General features: G+C 44.7%; 1 long non-coding RNA gene across 1 annotated transcript; it reads right to left on the bottom strand.

Annotated features, from left to right (window-relative positions):
- Positions 1–459: 459 nt before the first annotated feature.
- On the bottom strand, positions 460–2,347 carry LOC128705899 (uncharacterized). Its single transcript, XR_008409781.2, has 3 exons — positions 2,212–2,347; positions 979–1,854; positions 460–796 (listed from the first exon to the last, which is right to left on the bottom strand). It is a non-coding gene; the product is annotated as an uncharacterized lncRNA (long non-coding RNA).
- Between the last annotated feature and the right edge of the window lie 2,956 nt (positions 2,348–5,303).

The following is a 5,303-nucleotide window of genomic DNA, read 5'->3' as shown; positions in this document are numbered from 1 at the left end:
CCGACATGTTTATTAGAAAAAGTTTCGGTCCTGGGACCTTGATCACTTCTCAGAAGTGATAAAGGTCCCAGGACCGAAACGTTTTCTAATAAATATGTCAGTGTTTGCTTACGTGTCTTTCTAAACCAACTCATCTTGTCGGTATTGTATACCTTGTCTTGCACAACTTATGATTGCTCTATTTACTGTTCAATCAAAAATGTTATTTTTCCCCCCACACTTAGGAACCCTTGTGATTCAGTGCTTTATTATAATTTACACTAGTAATTTATGCAGAAAGTTACTAGTCCGTTCACAGTATTTAAGTAGTCTTAGGACACATGGTACTTATGAATTACATATTCAGTTTGGAAGATAAAAAAGTTATTCTAATGGAAAATTAAATACAAACTTAATAGGTAATTGTTAGTCTTAAAATATTTTAATAAACTTCTACGAGTAAGGAAATAAGAGCGAAAGTTTATTAAACCTGGTTTATTACTAAATCTAAAAACTGCATACATAAAGATAGTAGAAAGAGCAAAGTCTTATATAAAGCAGTGGAGACACTGCAGTCATTTATAAAAGCTTTTGAAGTCTCCGTCCAGGTGAGACTTCCACTTTACACCAGCAGGAAGTGGAAGGAGCAGACTAATCCATCTCCAGCCGCTGGAAGCTCCACAAACACTCGAGAAGCGTCCTTTATCTCTCGTGTTTGAGATGGAAGTAATGTGACAGGTGGGAGAGTAGCGAGGTAGTCTAAATCTTCATTAAGCTGACTTAGACATTTATTTCCTTGCACTTGCCTGTCGTCGATCTGAACAGAGCAAAGATCACATTTATACGATATTTTATTTTTTAATTAACACAGAATAGTTTTACATGAACTGTAGATGCATAGGCATCAGTACATAACACCGGTAGTGCCAGACATTATTGTTCAGGTTAAAAAAAGTGGAAGGTGGTAACAAAATTATAGTCGACAGGAATGAGACTTACCCGAGACAGCAGCCCAGCTTGGATCCCTTGAAAGTGAAAGTACACCCTCATAAGAGGCCTCAGAAAGCGCCTTCCTCTTTCACGGTCAAGTTCTTTGGCCTGACTTGGGGTTCATCATGCCGGACGCTGCTGGGACTGGGTTCGTGAACAAGAAAGTGTTCCTTAAATTCGTCTTCATCTTGGTAAATTTTTAAGCAGTAGGGACATGGATATAGCTGACGTCGCTGCAGGAAGTATCCTGCCCTGTCCACCGCGCTAGAAGTTCCTTCCTTCCGTTTCGAAGGGACAATTTTGTGAGTAACAAGGTGTCGCTCAAACAAACTTCTAAACTTGAAATTAAGGATGCACTGAGGGCATTGGTAAGTATTTACTATACCAGTTTGACGCTTCCGTTTACGGCTTTCATCAGGTTTTTGCTTTATAGGCAGGACTTCAGGTACCTTGTTAGCCTGTGCGATGCGGATACTGGATCCGCAAGCGAGAAGGTGCTGCTTAAACCTGGCTTCATAATGATAAATCGCGTAGCAGTGAGGGCATTTATGTGCTTGATGTCGGCGCCTCCGTGTGCGTCCTAAACTTTCAGCTGTGGCGGTAACTGTGTCACCGACTTCTAAGTTAGGTAAATTCCGCTCCAATTCATTGGGCGAAAAATCTAGATCAATCACAAGATTGTCATGAGACTTTTCTAGAGAATCATCAGAGTCTAAAGATTCAAGATCCATGTCTTTAGCACATGCTGCGTATAGAGGAACTTGTTAGATGTTTAGAGCGTGGTTTATACAAGGTCAAATCACAACGGCAAGTGCCGAGAACCAGTGCAAGCCACGTGTGAACCAGTTGTCGCTGCCGGCCACTGTACCTCTGGATCCTTGACACCTGTGAAAAGCAGGATATTTGTTAAGCGTTTCGCCATGAGCCACTAAGTCTAACTGAAGAAGCCATTCTTGGCCAAACATTTTCTACAATAACTATAGCTGCTCATTATTCTTCCCCCCTCCCACCCCCCATTTCTCGTCCATCGCCATACCACTCCTGACCCGTGCCAGAAATTTTCTTTACCAATCCAAACTCTCCTCAGCACTGAACTTCATCTGACCTTTGTTGCAAAATGCGACAACTGAGAAGTCTAGGAATATCCAGAGAACAACAGATCAACTTATTAAATAATGTTCTGCTGAAAGTTAAGAGATAAATGCCCCGGATAGCTAAAGAAAGTATTACAAAACTACGTACTAAATACTATTGATGTACAACAGATGTGGCCTTGACCAGCAGCTGAGTGAGTGTGAGTGGGAAGGTGGCTCTCCAGATACAACGTCAGGTGACTTCTACCAGCTTACCACACGACCAGTAATCAAACAAGCGAGCAGGTTGTTCGTAGGAAGGGTAGCCAATCAAAACTCCTTTCCAACGAGCACAGTGAGTAGAGAAGTTGTTACATAATACCTACATACAAACTAAATATACAAGACAAATAATATAAAACAAGAGAGGTTGTTGGCTATGTTGCTTTTGTTCTTTTGTAAGATTGCCGAAGAAACACGATAATGATGGGATTTACCAACATGTTAATGAGGTTAAATATGTCAGTCTACGATACGTCTTAATAAAACGTCATTGTCTGCATCGCTCTTGGGCCGTGTAGACCCCCTTGCCTGACGCTCCTCAGTAACCTGACAGCAGTGGTACGAGGAGGTGTTGTTGTGTCTCTGTTGACACCGCTGGAAAATTACTGGTGTTAAGATGGTGGTTTGTCATCGCAGACGCATTAATACTATTGGTATTGAACTGCTTCGAGGTGCGATTACACCTAGTTCAGCTCAGTCGTTTTTTCGCTGCCTGACCACGGTAGAGTGCGGTAGTGCTCTGCACCCCTCTGCTGTTTGTAGGCGAGCGCCCTTGTCAGTTACCTGGCTGCAGTGGTGTGAAGTGGTGCTGTCACACCTCGGCTAACAACTTAGGTGCACTGTGATTGTCAAGATGGCGGTTAGTCTGAGACGAAGGATAAATACTGTAGGCATTGAGCTACTTAAAGGAACGATAACGCCCAGTTTTGCGCAAGTCTTATTGCCAAAGATCATCCGGGAGACATATGGCGTACAAGATAGTGACTTGTATGGTGTAGCATTGAACGGAGGACAACGAATTTTCGTCAAACTGCTATCAGCAACGGTTTATGAATCGTTAGTCACCAGGTTTCAGGACGTGAGTCTTAACGTCACACCAGCTGTCACTGTAAGAATGATAGATGTTTCACGGTATTATACGTGGATCAAATTACGCAACGTTCCCTTTGAGGCGGACGAGGCGGATATAAGGAAAGTTTTTGAGAAGTATGGGACGGTGCATTATGCTCAACATGGTACGTGGGCGGCAGGAGCCTATGCTGGTTTTCCAGAGGGTTCTTTCAACCTCAAAATGACTTTGAGGCACCCAATACCATCCTATGTGTATCTACAAGATTTCAGGACGCAGGTAATGGTATTGTACCCAGGACAACGACGTACGTGCCGCCTATGTGGTGAGTATGATCACATAGCGGCGACCTGTGACAAGCGAAGACGTGTGCCTGGACCTGTGGTGGACGTCGCAGCCCCTGCTTCGAAGGTGGCAGGTGAGGAACAAACATCGGATGGAGGGCGTGGTGTTTTGTGGAGCGAGATAGTGGATCGGGCACACAGGACTGGCGGTGAGTTGGAGTCCCGCCCCCAACTGCCTGATCAGGTGTCGTCTCCTGTGGATAAGGAGGAGCAGCAAGTACAAGAGAAGGTTCTTGAGATTGAGGAGGAATTGGTGGAGGTGTTGAAGACGTTGTCACCACCAGAGAGGGACGTTACATCTGAGCGTGGCGTCATTGGAGAATCGTCGCTCCCAGTAAGTCTGAGACATGATAATTTGGGACTTGATGGTGGTTTGGAGTCGTCCATTGAATCATTAAACCGTTCTCAGGTGGAGGTGGAGGTTCATCGAGAGGTAACATCTGACCAAGACATGTTTAACATGACTGTCACGAGAAAGAGGGCGGCTACATCAGATTCTGATGACGTCCTTACGCCTGCACAAAGGCCTGGGAAACAGACTGAGGTGAAGTGTGAAGGTAGTGGTGTAGGTGGTGGTAGCCATGATAGGAGGCACCGGAAGAAGGGGGGGAGGGAAAGAGAGCACTCTGAAGGTGTTGAACGTAAATTCAAGCTCTGGAGTTGTAAAGAGTGATGAGAGGAAGCAGGGGTGGAAACTTTAATAGGCCTTAGGTGTATGTCTGTAAATGTTAATGGGTTATGTAGCGGTATGAAGAGAGATTGGTTTCGTAATTTTCTGAATAAATCTAGAGTGGATGTTGTGTTCCTGCAGGAGCACAATTTCAAAGAGGGTAGGGTGTTGGAGGTGGCAGGATTTCGAGTAGTTATCCTGCCATCTCCCCGTCTAAAAGGTGGTGTCGGAATTTTAATAAGGGAGACGAGCCCGTTTGTTTTGCAGAGAAGCGAGGGAGGAGGGGGAGGGAGGGTGTTGCGTGTGGATGGGTGGTGGATGGGTAAGCGTGTGTCTTTTGTGAGTGTGTATGCGCCGGCTGAAAATAACATAAAGGTAAAGAATGATTTTGTGTGTGAGGATCTTGTTTTTCTTAAGTGCACTGCCAGAGGTGGCGATAGTTGGTGGGGACTGGAATAGTGTAATCAGGGTGGCTGATGTGGACCCAAGAGGGGCTGGATATATGTCTGTGGCTCTTAGGGATTTATTAAGGGATGTTAGGTTACGTGATGCCTTTGGGGGGGCGGTGTGGGAGACTGAATATACGTTTGTTAAGAGTGGATATGCTGCGAGACTAGATAGTGTACCTTTCTCAGGGAGTGGACGTGAAATCTTTCAGTACTGTGGAGGCTACAATGTCAGATCATAGGGCAGTGGTGGTGGAGGTTGGGTGGGGGACGCTCGCGGACATATATTTAATTTCCAATAACTTCTATATAAGTGTGTTAGGTGATGAGGAGGGGTTGGAGGGGTTTTCAGTCCTATGGAGGGAGCTTAGTGTGGAAGAACAGGGAGTGGATGACATTGTGACATGGTGGGATAGTGTCGCAAAGGAAAGGATTAGAAAGTTTTATGTGAGAGAGGGAAAACGTATTAATAATTTAAAATATGGACTGGCTAACTATTTAGAGGATAGGTTAAGAGGTTGCTATGGGAGGGGGGTGGGTGGGAATAATTTTCCTATGGATGAAATAGCTGAAATAAAGGGAAGGTTGAGGGTGTTGCAAAATGAAAGGTTTCAAGCAGTAAGGATGCAGGCAGGGGTGGAGGAAGTGCTTTGGGACGACAAGCCGTCA

Source organism: Cherax quadricarinatus, unplaced genomic scaffold, assembly GCF_038502225.1.
Source record: "Cherax quadricarinatus isolate ZL_2023a unplaced genomic scaffold, ASM3850222v1 Contig1351, whole genome shotgun sequence".
NCBI lineage: Eukaryota > Metazoa > Arthropoda > Malacostraca > Decapoda > Parastacidae > Cherax > Cherax quadricarinatus.
The sequence above is the reverse complement of the archived record's forward strand: the minus strand, read 5'-3'. Positions and strand labels throughout refer to the sequence as shown.